This window comes from Bubalus kerabau, chromosome 8, assembly GCF_029407905.1.
Source record: "Bubalus kerabau isolate K-KA32 ecotype Philippines breed swamp buffalo chromosome 8, PCC_UOA_SB_1v2, whole genome shotgun sequence".
NCBI classification, from domain to species: Eukaryota; Metazoa; Chordata; class Mammalia; order Artiodactyla; family Bovidae; genus Bubalus; species Bubalus kerabau.
In genome coordinates this window covers 23779544-23797391 of record NC_073631.1, presented here as the reverse complement: position 1 = coordinate 23797391, position 17848 = coordinate 23779544, and positions in this window count along the sequence as shown.

Here is a 17848-nt window from a genome sequence, read left to right as displayed (position 1 = left end):
AACTGTGGTGTTGGAGAAGACTCTTGAGAGGCTTTTGGACTGCAAGGAGCTCCAACCAGTCAATCCTAAAGGAAATCAGTCCCAATTATTCATTGGAAGGACTGATGTTGAAGCTGAAACTCCAATATTTTGGCCACCTGATGCAAAGAACTGACTCACTTGAAAAGGCCCTGATGTTGGGAAAGATTGAAGGCAGGAGGAGAAGGGAATGACAGAGGATGAGATGTTTGGATGGCATCACCAACTCAATGGACATGAGTTTGAGTAAACTCCGGGCTTGGTGATGGACAGGGAGGCCTGGCGTGCTGCAGTTCATGGGGTCGCAAAGAGTCAGACACGACTGAGTGACTGAACTGATCTGAGGTTTAAACTTTCAATTTAAAACAAAATTAGTAAAACTCAGACCATTAACTAACTTTGTTCACTAACTTTGACTCTTGAACTCGAGATATTAGTGGGTCCATCCTGCAGTGATTCTTATGTTTAGCAACTCTAGGTATAGCTTGTAAACAGCTAACAAAAAAGAAACTATGACAAGGCTATTGCGGCTGCTGCTGCTGCTAAGTTGCTTCAGTCGTGTCCAACTCTGTGCAACCCCATAGACGGCCGCCCATCAGGCTCCCCCGTCCCTGGGATTCTCCAGGCAAGAACAATGGAGTGGGTTGCCATTTCCTTCTCCAATGCATGAAAGTGAAAAGTGAAAGTGAAGTCGCTCAGTCGTGTTCGACTCTTAGCGACCCCATGGACTGCAGCCTACCAGGATCCTCCATCCATGGGATTTTCCAGGCAAGAGTACTGGAGTGGGGTGCCATTGCCTTCTCCGGACAAGGCGATTAAGAGGTAATTAAAGACTAAAGACCAAAAGGAATTTTTGAGTAATCATAGATAACAACAAAAAAACAGTATTAGAGCCAAAATCATATGGAAACGTGCTCAACACATTATCAGGAAAATGCAAATTGAAACTACAATAATACATCAATACATACAGCAGATTGTTGAACAAGAAAATAACTGACAAAACAAAGTGACAGTGAACACATGGAGTGACTACAAGGCTTATATATTGCTGGTGGGAGTGACAGTCAGCACAACCACTTTGAAAATTTAGTTGACTATATAGTAAAATTAAAAATACCTATGACCTAACAACTCTAACCTGGGAATGTACTCAACAATGAGTTCTTAGTTTGACATGAACAAAAATGTTAATAGAACCTTTATTCATAATTGTCCAAAACTGATTTTGACTCAAATGTCCCTCACTAGCCAAAGAAATAAATTATGTAGTATTTTTGCTCTCAAGTGTGAGAAAGAACAAACCATTGCTACAAGCAAAAACTTAAATGAATCTCCCAGACATAATATTAAGCAAAATAGACGACTCAAAAGAGGAAATACTGTACAATTCCATTTACGTGAAGTTCAAAAATAGGAAAAATAAACTCATGATGATAAGTTATACTAATGATTACATTTGTATGTTGACAGGGGGCATGAGGGAACCTCCTGAAATGCTGGAGATATTTTGTATCTAGATCTATAAGGTGGTTACCTAGGCATTTACATTTATAAAACACTTAATTTGTATATTTAAGGACTGTGCACAGAAAAACTACTATCAGTAGAGACTTGTAGTTTTATTATGCTGCTGCTGCTCAGTCGCTTCAGCATGTCCAACTCTTTGTGACCCTGTGGATTGTAGCCCACGAGGTTCCTCTGTCCACGGGGTTCTCCAGGCTAGGATACTATGGTGGGTTGCCCTCCCCAGGGGATCTTCCCAACCCAGGGATCAAACTCCCATCTTTTATGTCTCCTGCTTTGCAGGCAGATTCTTTACCACTGAGCCACCAGGGAAGCCTGTAGTTTCACTATATTATATTCTAAAATATAATTCACCTTCTTTTTCCATCTCAGTCTCTTTAGAATATACCAAAATAATATCGTGTGTAGTAAAGTCAGTTTGGAAAGAGTTGTCAAGAGCTTAATTTGAATTAATTATTGTGTTTAAGAAGAAAAGAAGCTCCATAATTTTATATCTTGATAGTAAGAAAATATAGTTAGTACTTCTAAAAGTCCTTCTGTTTATTTAATATTTATTAAAATGAGTTGCAGAGTTTCTCACTGATGAAAGAATTTGTGAAAAAATAAGTGTATTTTAACTAGCAGTTACTATTCACTATGAAGATCAATTAGGATGACCTGGGTCAACAAATGGATTTATCTGAGATGGACTACCTTTTAATTGTGGAATTCTATTAGCCAATTTGAACTAAAATGACTTTTACCACATAACTCTCTTGAAAAAAAAGGGGGGAATTTACTAAAGAAAGCAGTTATTTACAAAAAAGCATTCTAATAGTATATACCCAAGTATCATGAACTCCAGGAAGTAAAATTTCTAGTCACTAATTCCCCTAGGCAAACATTTTGGGAGAAAAGCAAACGTTCATCCTGCTGTGGATTTCCCTTCTATGAAAACTACACAGCTGCCTACGTATCCAAGTGCACTCAATACTTTCCTTATTCAAAACTATTCATGTGATTTTCATTGGAAAAAAACACTATCCTAATCGCATCTAGCCCCCTTAGAGACGAGTATGAAAATAAAAGTAACCTTCTTTCATTGTTAATAAGATAAAAATTAAAGAAAAATAGAGAAAACCAACTACTTAAAACACATAGTACTTTAAAAATAAACCACAAAAAGAGAGAGAGAGAGTGTGTGTGTGTGTGTGTGTGTGTCCCCGCAGAGTAAAGACAGACAGAAGAAAGTCTAGTTTCTTCCATGAGAATTGTTTTGAAATGAATGGGACAGAAATTAATCAGACAAAGGAAGGAGGAGAAAGAGTCCATTACAGAACTGAAGGTCAAATGCCTTTATGATATATGATGTTACCTAAGTGGGGCCTATGAGAAAAAAAAAAAAAGTAATATTTCTAGAAAGGGCACAGAAACCCTGTTCCACGGGGGAGCAGATAACTTAAGTCCTGTCTTTTAGAGAAGTCTGGGCTCCATCAGAGAGCAAGCTTTACGAATCTCCCCCCATAGGAAGGGCTGCTTGCTTTGAGCACCACCACTCACCTCTATCATCCTCTTAAACCCCTGCCTTTCACATCCCTACCCTCTGCTTGTGTTGCTTTTGGGTTTTATATTGGAAAAGCAGAAGGTATGCTGTAAGTTGAAAGGAAAATGTTCAACTTTCTGGGCATTAGTCCAACTCGTGGTTTTACTAAATAAACATTCAATATACTTGTACTGTGTGCAAGCCACTGTGATAGATCTAGGAGAAAAAAAGACAATTAAAGGAAAATAAAACACATTCTATGAAAGGTTGACTTCAAATTGCTTAAAATCCTGTGGAAGGCAAAAGGGTGGTGGGGATATTTAAGACCAACAGAAAAACATGAATACAATTAAGGAAGTAAACGAGGGAAAGGATATCCTAAAACGCATCATATCTGGAACAATTCAACTTTACTTTTCCATGGGAAATAAGGGTGTTTTAAGTCAGTGAAGGTTATTTAAAAATCTGGCCTCAGAGTCATGGTGAAGGTAGAGTCCAGGATGGTCTCCAAAGATGGTCGTGTAGAACAGGGCTGAACACAAAATGTTGTATGGAAAAGTAAGTGTAGGGAAAAACAAATAATTTGTTTGTTTTTAATGAGGCTGCTGCTGCTAAGTCACTTCAGTTGTGTCCGACTCTGTGCGACCCCATAGACAGCAGCCAACCAGGCTCCACTGTCCCTGGGATTCTCCAGGCAAGAACACTGGAGTGGGTTGCCATTTCCTTCTCCAATGCATGAAAGTGAAAAGTGAAAGTGAAGTCGCTCAGTCATGTCTGACTCTTAGCGACCCCATGGACTGTAGCCTACCAGGCTCCTCCGTCCATGGGATTTTCCAGGCAAGAGTACTGGAATGGGGTGCCATTGCCTTCTCCATTTAATGAGGCTAAGCACATTCAACTGTTATGCTGTATTCAGTCAGTCAGTCGTGTCCGATTCTTTGTGGCCTCATGGACTGTTGTCCACCAAGCTCCTCTGTCCATGGAATTTTCCAGACAAGAATACTGGAGTGGGTTGCCATTTCCTACTCTAAGGGATCTTCCTGACCCAGGGACCAAAGCTGAGTCTTTTGCATCTTCTGCATTGGCAGGCGGATTCTTTACTACTGAACCACCTAAGAAGCCCACATTCAACTGTTGCTGGCACTAATTACTACCTTGGAGGTTCAGAGCTTCCTAGGTAGATGAGTCTAGGGGAGAAATTTGGTTAAAGAAAGGTAAGCCAACTTGTCTTCAAGCTTAATTTTCATAGCAAGCAAATCATTTTGTTTCATTTGTTTATTTAGGATGGCTCAGGAAAGGCTGGTGGACACCAATCTGGCCTCCCATCCCTCTTCCCCTTTCCCCTTCCCCACATCATTTTTCCTCACAGCCTCCACTGACTGTGAATAAAAATAATAATACAGAAAATGAAGAAAATCCAAACAGTTATTTCTTTTTAAATTAATTTTTTGGAGTACAGTTGCTTTACAATGTTGGGATAGTTTCTCTTATACAGCAAAGTGAGTCAACTGTATGTATACATATATTCCCTCTTTTTTAGATTTCCTTCCCACTTAGGTCACCGCAGAGCACTGCCAAGCAATTATATCTCAATTAATAATTTTAAAAGCAATAGAATAACTAGATACTATTTATCATTTCAGAATCAAATGATAATTTGCATAGCGATCTGCAGGTTGGTTGTTTTTCAGCTGCTAAGTTGTGCCTCACTCTTTGCAACCCCATGGACTTCAGCACACCAGGCTTCCCTGTCCTTCACTGTCTCCAGAATTTGCTCAAACTCATGTCCATTGAGTCGATGATGCCATCCAACCATCTCATCCTCTGTCACCCCCTTCGTCTCCTGCCCTCAATCTTTCCCAGCATCAGGGTCTTTTCCAATGAGTCAGCTCTTCATATAAGGTGGCCAAAGTATTGGAGCTTCTGCTTCAGCATCAGTCCTTTCAATGAATATTCAGCATTGATTTCCTTTAGGATTGACTGGTTTGATATCTTTGCTGTCCAAAGGACTCTCGAGAGTCTTCTCCAGCATCACAGTCCAAATCTTCAGTTCTTCAGCGCTCAGCCTTCTTTATGGTTCAACTTTCACACTCATACATGACTACTGGAGAAACCATAGTTTTAACTATATGGACATTTGTTGGCAAAGTTATGTCTCTGCTTTTTAATATGCTATCTAGGTTTGTCATAGCTTTTCTACCAAGAAGCATCTTTTTTGTTAGTTACAGAGGCTTTTGAGAATTAAAAAAAAAAAAAAAAAAAGGTCTCTTCCTTCCAAACTACCTTTATTTGCCTCTGCACACATATTCAAATTATATCAATTTTATGGAGTTTATGGGTCCCTGGGAACTCATATATTATTTTAGCCTTCCCTTCAGCTTCCCATCCCCTACCCCTATGTTTGGAAGGCATAGATTGTATTTCTATTTTCTTACTGCTTTCTTTATATTTTTATACAAATATCCTTCACTATAAAAGGAAATACAGAAGAGGTTTGTAGACACTAAGCTTAAATGAAAATTCAAGAATTTCTGTATGATTTTTTTATTTGGTGTTCATTATTATCACTGATCTTGATTTTTTAATAGCAATAAGGAGACAAAAGAAGATTCACAGATTATTTGGATGAAAATTTTGACTTTGGTGTTGGTAATAGGCTGCTTTTATATATTATGGCTTTTGAGATGTCTAATAATTTAAATAGAAGTAAATTATTAAAGTAAAATTTGGTCCCATCACTTCATGGCAAATAGATGGGGAAACAATGGAAACAGTGACAGACTTTATTTTCTTGGGCTCCAAAATCACTGCAGATGGTGACTGCAGCCATGAAATTAAAGACGTTTGCTCCTTGGAAGAAAAGTTATGACAGCATATTAAAAAGCAGAGACATTCCTTTGCTGACAAAGATCCTCCTGGTCAAAGCTATGGTTTTTCCAATAGTCATGTATGGATGTGAGATTTGGACCATAAAGAAAGCTGAGCACCAAAGAATTGATGCTTTTGAACTGTGGTGTTGGAGAAGACTCTTGAGCACTCCCTGGACTGCAAGGAAATCCAACCAGTCCTTCCTGAAGGAAATCAGTCCTGAATATTCATTGGAAGGACTGATGTTGAAATTGAAACTCTATTACTTTGGCCACCTGATTCGAAGAACTGACTCATTGGAAAAGAACCTGATGCTGGGAAAGATTGAAGGCAGGAAGAGAAGGGGACAACAGAGGATGAGATGGTTTGATGGCATTACCAACTCAATGGACATGAGTTTGAGCAAGCTCCAGGAGTTGGTGATAGACAGGGAAGCCTGGTGTGCTGCAGTCCATAGGGTTGCAAAGGGTCGGACATGACTGAGCAACTGAACTGAATTGAACTGGTTAAAGTAAAATAGGCTCATGCCCCAGTTGAAGTTCTCTTAATAAAAAATACATGTCTGAAACCATAGTAACAAAATGCTCAACAGTAATAATTTATTTGACATAATAACTTCTATCAGACTTACAAATGCAAACAAGACAAATAAGAATATGAAAATTAAAATCCTTTCCTTCAAAATATTTTATTTATAACCAAAAGACTTAGACATTTATACCCAATAAAAATAAATTTATCAAGATATTATATTATATATAATAATTATTCCAATTCCTTCTAAAAAGTATCTCTTAGACATAATCCCATGGACTAAGTTTTTAAAAGAAATAAACCAATTTGCTAGTCAGTGTTTAATAAAATGTTGCTCCATACTTCTTTTGAGATTTTGTAGCTAAAATCAAAGTAATAGAGAACAGACATTAGAGCATAAGTCACTCCATTATGCTAGTTAAGTAGATGGGTAAATAACACATTACAAAAATGATCAATTTTGCTATTATAATAAGAGGCAAAACAGTAATTAAGGAATTATATTTTTTTACTTGAATGGACATTATAATTATTTAATAAAACCTAGTTTTAAAAAGAAGGACTAGGACTACAAGGCATAGATTGGGAGTTTGGGATTGACATATACATGCTGCTACATTTAAAATAGGTAACCAACAAGAACCTACTGTATAGCACAGGAAACTACTCAATATTCTGTGATGACCTAAATAGGAAAAGAACTTGAAAGAGAATAGATAAATGTATAGGTATAACTGAATCACTGCAGTATACACCTGAAACTAACACAATGTTGATCAACTACACACCAATATGAAATTTTAAAAATTCTTTTAATGAAGAGGGAGCAGGAGATGTTCACATTAACAATATATTTACAAAACAAATAAACTCTACTTGGAATCGGATAACTGATTCAAAAGCCAACGGAGCATCTAAACAGTTTGTGTCCTTGGACAAGACATTCGACCTGCCTAAAGTGAAGTCGCTCAGTTGTGTCTGACTCTTTGCAACCCTATGCACTGTAGCCTGCTAGGCTCCTCAGTCCATGGGATTTTCCAGGCAAGAGATTTAATTTATCAGTCAAAAGAGATTTAACAAATTCATAGGATTGTCAGCCTTATAGAATAGTCAGTTTAAATAAGATGCTCCACACATGCATGATAAGTCACTTCGTGTCCGACTCTTTGCAACCCTATGGATTGCAGCCTGCCAGGCTGCTCTGTCCATGGGATTCTCCAGGTAAGAATACTGGAGTCAGGATGGGTTGGGTTGGGTTGCCAATCCAGGGATTGAACCTAGTTCTCTTATGTCTCCTGCACTGGTTCTCTACCACTAGTGCCACCTGGGAAGATGATTTATGATTTGCATTGTTTCCACTCCAGTACTTTTGCCTGGAAAATCCCATGGGCGGAGGAGCCTAGTAGGCTGCAGTCCATGGAGCCTGGTAGGCTGCAGTCCATGGGGTCGCAAAGAGTCGGACATGACTGAGCAACTTCCCTTTCACTTTTCACTTTCATGCATTGGAGAAGGAAACGGCAACCCACTCCAGTGTTCTTGCCTGGAGAATCCCAGGGACGGGGGAGCCTGGTGGCTGCCGTCTGTGGGATCACACAGAGTCGGACACGACTGAAGTGACTTAGCAGCAGCAGCTCAAATATCAGTTATAATTTTGAAGCACTGGGTCATAAAGCTATTGAAGAGGCGGAACCAGGATCAAAAATGCAGGTGTCTTCCCTCTCAGTTCTGTAGGTTTGGTTAGAGCACAGTACTGCTTGGAGGCTTTCTAGGTAGTGCTAGTGGTAAAGAACCTGCCAGCCAATGCAGGAGATATAAGAGACGTGGGTTCAATCCTTGGGTCAGGAAGATCAGCTGGAGGGGAGCATGGCAACCTAATCCAGTATTCTTGCCTAGAGAATTCCATAGACAGAGGAGCCTGGCGGGTTACAGTGCATAGGGTTGCAAAGAGTTGAACATGACCAAGCATGCATGCACAGATCCCCTGGGTTTCCTGTGAGGCCGGATAAGCCTAAAGGGCTCACAGCTATGGCCTGGTGGCTCTGGCTGCAGTCTTTGGCCTTTTCCCCCAACAGAAGTACAAATAGAAACTCCTACTTGTGAAGTTCCAGGACAAAGTTAGAGAGCAATACTTCATTAACATGGATCCCTCCTGTAGGCCCTCTAATGGTTTCTCCTGGTTGTCAGGTCCTCATGCTTGTGTGCTAAGTTGCTTCAATTGTGACTTACTTTAGTTACTTAGTTTCATTACTTGATACTACATTTGCTATCACTGAAGTTTTACATAGTTATTTTAAGATAGCATTTCCAGAATATAAATGGCTTTAATATAATTCTTAACCATGAAATGTTCCCAGTTCATTAGACCCCCTAAAATTAGATTTCATATGCATTACACTATAATTGGTTCACTATTATTTAAAATATAATTGAAGTCTGGTGTGACCTGGTAGACAGTACAGTTCAGTTCAGTTGCTCAGTCGTGTCTGACTCTTTGCGATTCCATGGACTGCAGCATGCCAGTTTAAAAGCATCAATTATTCGGCACTCAGCTTTTTTTATGGTCCAACTCTCACATCCAGACATGACTACTGGTAGAGACAAGTGAAACATGAAAAAATATACCGTAAAATGTGATAAGAAATCTCTACAAGTAGTCTCATGTTTATTTCAACAAATGTTGGTTATAAAACAAAATAAAAAATCAAATCAACTATCACCCCCTTGTCAATTTATTTATCTTATTTTATTGATTGATTTATTTTATTTTATTTTATTAATTTAGCCTTAAATTCACTGATCAATTTGGGGGAGTTGACGTTTAGTAAGCATCTGTTTGTTTTTTAAAAATCATGTTGTTTCTAATACACATTGTACTTTATAAATTTCTAAGTTATGTACAGTCAAAATACAGTTTCCTTATATGACTTCTAGTTTTAGTTTTTTGCTTGGAAACAATTTCCTCCAAGAATTTTTAAAAATTTTTCCTCTTTGGTATTTCTATGTGAAATGTGAATTTCAATTCAGCAAAGATTTGTCAGATACACTGCCAAAATACTATACATATGTGTGTGTATATTTTGTTGTTTGGTCACTAAGTTGTGTCTGACTCTTTTGCAATTCCATGGACTGTAGCCCACCAGGGACCGCTGCCCGTGGGATTTCACAGGCAAGAACGCTAAAGTGGGTTCCATACACACACACACACACACACACACACACACACACACATAAACGTGCATGTGCACACACACACACACACATATCATATACATACATATATATATATATATGCTGGACTTTCAAAATTAAAACTTTCTTCTCTGTGAAAGACAGTGTTAAGAAATTGAAAACTGAAGCCATAGGAATTACAGAAAATATTTACAAATCACAAATCTGATAAAGCTCTTGTATACAACTAAAGTATAAATAGCTCTTAACACTTACAAGAAAACAACAAAAATAGAAAATCATGAAAAAGATGAAAACAAATGCTTCACTAAAGAAGGCACAAATGTGTCAGTGAAACATATAAAAATATATTCAACATCATTTGGCAAATTAAACCACATGGATAAATCACTACATATCTATTTTAAATGATTTTTAAATAAAGTAACAACTCCAAGTACTGGTAAAGAGGAAAAATAACTGGAACTTTCATACACTGATGGTACAATGCAATGGCACAATCTGGCAGTTTCCCATAAGGGAAAAGATTTGCTTACCTTATGATCTAGCAATCCAACTTGGCATTACTCAAATGAAATGAAAACCTGCATTCACACAAAAATCTGTAGGCACAGTGTATAGTAGCTTTATTTGTAATCACCCTAACCAGTCCATTCTGAAGGAGATCAGCCCTGGGATTTCTTTGGAAGGAATGATGCTAAAGCTGAAACTCCAGTACTTTGGCCACCTCATGTAAAGAGCTGACTCATTGGAAAAGACTCTGATGCTGGGAGGGATTGGGGGCAGGAGGAGAAGGGGATGACAGAGAATGAGATGGCTGGATGGCATCACCGACTTGATGGACGTGAGTTTGAGTGAACTCCGGGAGTTGGTGATGGACAGGGAGGCCTGGCGTGCTGCGATTCATGGGGTCGCAAAGAGTCGGACACGACTGAGCGACTGAACTGAACTGAAACTGGAAACAGGGTTTCCCTGGTAGCTCAGCAGTAAAGATTCCTCCTGCCAATGCAGGAGATGCAGGTTAGACCCCTGAATGAGAAAGATCCCCTACAGAATCCACTCCAGTATTCTTACCTGGGAAATCTCATGGACAGAGGAGCCAGGCTGGCGATAGTCCATGGGGTCACAGAGTCAGACATGACTTAGTGACTAAACAGCAAACTGGAAGCAATCTGCATGTCATTCCACTGGTGAAAAGATAAACTGTAGTACACTGCACGCACCAATAAAAAGGATGAAGAACTGATACGTGCAGTAAAACAGATAAATTAAAATGCATTAAACTATGTGAAAGAAATCAGATTCAAAGGCTGTAATACTGTTTGATTCTATTAATATGATATTCTTGAAACAGCCATACTATTGGAATAGAGAAGAGAGATGTGGAGTGGGGAAGGATTGCCATCAAAGGGAAAGAGTCTACTTGGGAGGCGGTGATGAAACTGTTCTGTATCTTGATTGTGATGGTAACTACATTTTATCAACATTCATAGAACTGTATACTTAGAGTAAATTTCACTGTATTTAAATTATATGTTAATGCTTTAAATGAAGAAAAGAAAAAAAGAGTAGGATATTGGTCTCACTCATGATTCATATCCATAAAACAAAATCTCTGGATAAACTCCAAGGTACTGTTATACGGCACAGGGAACTATATTCCACATCCTGTAATAAACTAGAATGGAAAAGAATATGAAAAAGATATTGAAAAAGAATACGGAAAAATATAACTGAGTCACTTGCCGTATAGCAGAAATTAACACATTGTAAACCAACTCTAGGATCATGTATCAGGTCAACTAAGATCATGTGTCTTCAGCTAGATCATTTGCATGTTTTTTTTTAATTAATTTCTTTATCATTAATTTTGTGTGTTTACCTAAATAAGCATTATATTTGAACACTTTAGGAAATCTAAGAATTGTAAAGTGATCCATGTTATACAGTCTAGAAAGTAAATATTTCTCAGTAATTCTCTTGGGTTCATCTCCCTGCTAATCCAGGTTTCTTAAATTAGCGACAGTAATAGGAATAATTTAGGATGATCCATTGATTCATAGATTTAAAAACTACTAAGATTAGCTTGTACTGGAAAGGGAACACATTAGCAAATAATGATTGGTAAAAGCAGGATCAGGACCAGAACAAAGGCCATAGGATATATAAATTCCAGAGGGAGCAAAAAAAGAAGTACTTAGTTGGGACTTCATGCTGGCAGCCTGGGTACCTTGCAAGATACCAGGAAGGCTGCTGCTGGATGCCATGCTCACATCAGGGCTGTTTCCTGCCATGACTGCAGAAGAGCATGTGTTTCCCAGGTCTGCTGCCAGACTGTCTGCTGATTAATACACTAGTCTCAAGCATGGCATTGGGTGGCATTGTCTCCTCACCAATGCCCCGAAACTGTGTGAACCTGGAGCAAACCATCATTGCCAGTGAAAAGATTGACTTTGTGAATTTGGGAGAAAAAATACTGTAAAGAACCATCCTCAATCTCCAACTTCTTATATATCTCCTAGCAAAAATGTCAAATGGTGGGAGAGGGAACAAGAAGAGGATAGGAAAGTGACATTATACAATTATAAGTTATAAGTTGTATATACAACAAACTTCATCAAGATTTTGATCTTTGCAATGAAAATCATAGTGCATGTGAAAGTCTTAGTCACTCAGTTATGTCTGACTCTTTGCAACCCCATGAACTGTAGCCCAACAGGTTCCTCTGTCCATGGAATTCTCCAGGCAAGAATACTGGGGTGGATAGCCATTCCCTTCTCCAGGGAATCTTCCCAACCCAGGGATTGAACCCAGGTCTCCTTCATTGCAGGCAGATTCTTTACCATCTGAGCCACCAGAGAAGCCCATACAAGAATACGGGGTGGATTGCTATTTCCTACTCCAGGGGATCTTCCTGACCCATGGATTGAACCCACAGCTCTTGTGCTTTTTGAGTCATTGCAGGCTGATTCTTTACTATCCCAAAATTACCAAACTGTAAAAATCAGGCACTGACGTTTTTTCTGCAAAATGTTTGTTAATAGAAACAAAAAATAGAAAAACAAACAATGAATAAATTAATAATAAAACAGACATTTGTCACACACAGCCAGGTTGGTTACATGAGTGATCTCATTCAAAACTCAAAACAATGCAATGGGATTGGCAGTATTAACTACTTGGAGTTTTAAGCTGACAAAATGAAATCTTGGAGATGTCCAATAACTTGCCCTGAATTGGACCTGGTAACCTTATCCCTTTCCCCCTTTCAAGTTAGTGCTGCTCCCAAAGTATGAGGAATGAGCCTCCTTTTCCAATAAAAGCAAAGTGCCCTCCAGGGCACTTATCAAGATTCACCAACCATGATCTTAGGAGGTGATAGTTCTAGGAAGGAAAATTCTCTTTAATTTTCTTATGCCTCATGAAGCTTAACATCATCAGAGGAAGTAGAGTCATCTCTTCCTTTTAACACTAATTCATCTGCAATGTGAATATCAGAGAGATGTCTTGTACCACAATAGCACAGAACATAAGGCAAGAATTAATTTCCAGCCCTAATTTCACTTATCAAAAAACAAAACCATAATCAGTCCTTTTCAGCCTATTCTATAGTATCAAGGATATAGCGAATCTTCATTTAGAAGGCCAGAATAGCTACCAAAATATTTTCAATATCCACCTAAGTATAAACTCAAACTAACTCACAAAAGTTTTTAATCCCTAAGTAAAATATAACTTGAAACATTATTTTTCTATTTACATTTTCTTTGGAGAAAATACAAAGCCAAAGCCAATTATACATTAGCCAAAGTACAAAAATATAAGACTCAAAAAGTACAAATATTATATGAATAAAATGTGAAATCATAAACCAATTTATTACATTTACTGGGTTTATTTACATCTTAAATATATTTGACTTGATGACTACAATTCCCAGTACATATCTTTTTGCAAATAAATGCTTAATTGACATGATTTCCACATTACTAGACTTGGAAATTTTCTCTTGTGCTCTCCTGCCCTTCAGAGGTTATTTATCATTTTGGGTAACTGAGTCTATGGTTCTTTCATTAATGTGTTTTCTTCCCATTTATGTGTGTATTGAAACTTTAAAAAATTTCTGGCATGAGTTAAAAAATTTGTGAAAATGGCAAATTATTCATGATCCTCCCTTTTTGCTTTGGCTCACCTGTCTTCTTTGAGGTTTTATTCTCTTTAATAGACCAGCAGATAGTAATATGTTAGCTCTCAGAGGTGATGATGGTGATGTAACAGGAGTTTCTGCAGATTTAAAGGACAGATGCTATTGCTGGGAATATCAAACTGTGTGAAGTTTGAGATGAATGGCTCCTTGTAAATGCCAACAACTCAAATTGTGTCTGGGTTCTAAAAAAGCAAAAGCAACTTAGAAAAGCAAAATTATTAGGGTAAAAAAAATTCTGTATTATTTTTTTAAAAATCAACTCTCTACTCATAATCCTACAAATCAATCCAACAGCATGAACGAGACACCTGTTAGGAACTTGTCTTTCTACTAGAGATGCTAATAAAAAGGTAAATACAGTCTTGCTCTCGGGGAAGTCCTAAAAGAACCTACACAGCAATCATCACAGTGGCGCTGTGCTGTGCTGTGCTTAATGACCTCAGTCGTGTCTGACTCTGCAACCCCGTGGACTGGAGCCGGCCAGGCTCCTCTATCCATGGGATTCTCCAGGCAAGAATACTGGAGTGGGTTGCCACGCCTTCCTCCAGGACAGTGGCACTATCAGTTCCATATTAGGAGTAGATGGAACAGTAGAAGCACAAACAAGTAGAAGCCAAAATCTTCCAAGTGGGGGCAGAATGAGAAACATGATGAAAGTCTTTGGAAAAGGGAAAAATACAAAAGGTGAGTTTTAAAAAATAAAGAGATATGGCATGGTGACAGGGACTTTAGGTGTTCGGGAAGCATCAGGTGTCACAGCTCAGCAAGGCAATGATGGAACTGTGAGTATTCAGAAGAGCTGGGAATGTCAGTGAAGTTGCAGAAAGAGACCCAATTATGAACGGCCTTAGAATTCATGTTGAGTTTGATATTATCCTCTGAGTAATGATATAATGGTTAATGTGTCACTGCTTCTCTGGAGAATCCCATCTAATACAGAGAGGAAAGCATAAAAAATAATAACCAGAGAGTAACATGATCAGTTTTACATTTTGAAGAATAATTCTGGTGATAGTGAGTGGAGTTTCATCTTTTTGTTAATTTTTAAAAGATGTGTGTGTGTGTGCGTGCATTTAGTTATCTACCATGTGTTAGGCATCGAGATGGCATTAAAGTTATAAACAAAAAATAAACACAACAGTTGTCCCCATGGAGATAGTCAAAGTAGTTACAAAATGTATTTATTAAAAGGAAATCAAATAAGAGATTAGTGGAAAGCCCCATCAAAAAATAATGAAAGCAGAAGTGACAAGCTAGTTATGACATGGATTCAGGAGATATCATTGTCAAGACCTAGCTAAATAACTGAATGTGGGGTAGAGATGGTTTAAGAGAGAAAAATAAGTTGAAGATGATACCCAGGTTTCTATCTTGAGAACAGCTGAAACATAGCATTTAGAGTAGAAGATAAAGCAATTCATTAAAGAGTTAAACTTTATTTGCATACAAATCTAGGCCGTTTATAAAGATTATTCATTTAACTTATAGAACAATCCAACGGGGTAGATGTTCCATTATTATCTCATGATTCTTTTGTGGATAAAGAAACTGAGTGTGGGGAAGTTTATGATGTTTAAAGTGAAAGCGAAAGTTGCTCAGTCGCGTCCAACTCTTTGTGACCCCATAGAATATACAGTCTACAGAATTCTCCAGGCCAGAATCCTGGCATGGGTAGCTTTTTCCTTCTCCAGGGGATCTTTCCAACTCAGGGATTGAACCCAGGTCTCTGGCATTGCAGGCAGATTCTTTACCAGCTGAGCCACAAGGGAAGCCCAATAATACTGGAGTGGGTAGCCTATCCCTTCTCCAGTGGATCTTCCCGACCCAGGAATCAAACTGGGGTCTTCTGCATTGCAGGTCAATTCTTTACCAACTGAGCTATCAGGGAAGCCCCTATGATGTCTAAACTAACACATTTTGCAAGGAGCAGAACTGGATTCAGACTCAGATAGGGCTGAAGTCAAACATGCCCTCTCAAGGGTAGCACAGTGACCATAGCTGGTGGCTCTCATTTGGTTCTCAGATGCCTGAGTAAATAGAAAGATGCAGACTTAGAAGTTCTCTCAAAAAATGTAACTTTATCACCAAAAACATTGTTTCCCTGTTTGATTCTCTGGTATATGAGTTTAGGTTGATTAATTAACAATCTCTTGAAAGTCATAGGCCAACACACACTTTCTAATTAACTGGTTAAGGTTTTCTTTTAATAAACTATTTGCAAAATGTTCTTCCAACATTTCCTTTAAACTATTTCCGCCACTGGAAATGATATCTCTTAGATATAATCACTGACCATATGCATGTACTGGTTCTGATTTGTCATTAAAATCAACGTTCAAAAAACTAAGATCATAGCATCTAGTTCTGCCACTTCATGGCAAATAGATGGGAGGAAAGTGGAAGCAGTGACAGATTTTATTCTCTTGGGCTCCAAAAGAACAGTGACTGTTAAAGAGCCACGAAATTAAAAGACACTTGCTTCTTGGAAGAAAAGCTAAAACAAACCTAGACAGCGCATTAAAAAGCAGAAATATCACTTTGCCAAAAAAAGGTTCGTATAGTCAAAGCTATGGTATTTCCACTAGTCATGTGAGAGTTGGACCATAAAGAAGGCTGAGTGCCAGAGAACTGATGCTTCTGAATTGTGTTGCTGGAGAAGACTCTTGAGAGTCCCTTGGATAGCAAGAAGATCAACCAGTCAATTCTAAAGGAAATCAGTTCTGAATATTCATTGAAAGAACTGATGCTGAAGCTCCAATCCTTTGGCCACTTGATGCAAAGAGCTGGCTCACTGGAAAAGACCCTGATGCTGGGAAAGATGATGGGCAGGAGGAGAAGGGGGTGACAGAGGATGAGATGATTGGATGGCATCATCAACTCAACATACATGAGTTTGAGCAAACTCTGGGAGGTAGTGAAGGACAGGGAAGCCTGACGTGCTGCAGTTCACAGGGTTGCAAAGAGTCGGGCATGACTCAGGGACAGAACAATAAATGTGCATGTACTTGGTCCTGATTTACAGGATCAGATTTACAGGATCAAATCATAGGATTATCATGATTTACACATGATAATCCTATGCCAGTGCACAATGATTTGGGTATATTTAACATGTGTGCTCTTGTTATACTTGTGAACAGTCTCTTTAGGCTTAACAATGATAGGCTGTGCCACTATTTTCAAAAATGCAAAAATAGTTCTTCAATGCCAAATGATACCCAACATTTATGTAGCACTTATGTGACAGGTACCATTGTAACCACGTCATAAATATTAGCTCATCTATTCTTGACAATGGCCTTATGAAACAGATACTATTATTATTATCCCCATTTTATAGATGGAGAAACTGAGACATCGGGTAACTTCATGGTCACAGGGCTAGAAAGCAGCACAGCCAGAAGTAGAACCCAGAGTCCATAGTCCGCTTCTAACCACTATTCTACACTGCCTGTCACATACAGGATCTTCCTCTTTCAATCTTCAGCCTTCCACTTTCAGAACCAGTTGTAGTCCATCTTAGGGAATCCTGAGACACAATGGTGATGAAATTCTTTCAAGTCACAGAATAAGAGTTGGGCATGGGCTAGAATTCTGAGTCACTACAGATTCTGCAGCACAAATTTGGAGGAGCTCTACATCACTTAGGTCTCATTTATTTTCCCCTCCATGTAGACCCAGGAACTGAAACCCTGAGTGGACTTCATGCCCCACCTTCCGCTCAGATGATCCTGTAGAACCATGACTAAATTCCCTACTGCTACATACGGGGCAGGGTGAGAGCTGACAAAAACCAAATGCGACTGTGGCAGAGAAGAGAAAGATAACATGGCTGAAAATGCGCCTCTCTGCCAGTCATTTAACTGCCAAATGATCAATATTGCCTCTTTTCTTTCTGTTGCAAGATTGAGGCAGCTTGCGTTACAGGAAAGAGAAAAACTTTTGAGTTTAGACAAGCCAGATGTTCAGGCATGGTCCTGCCA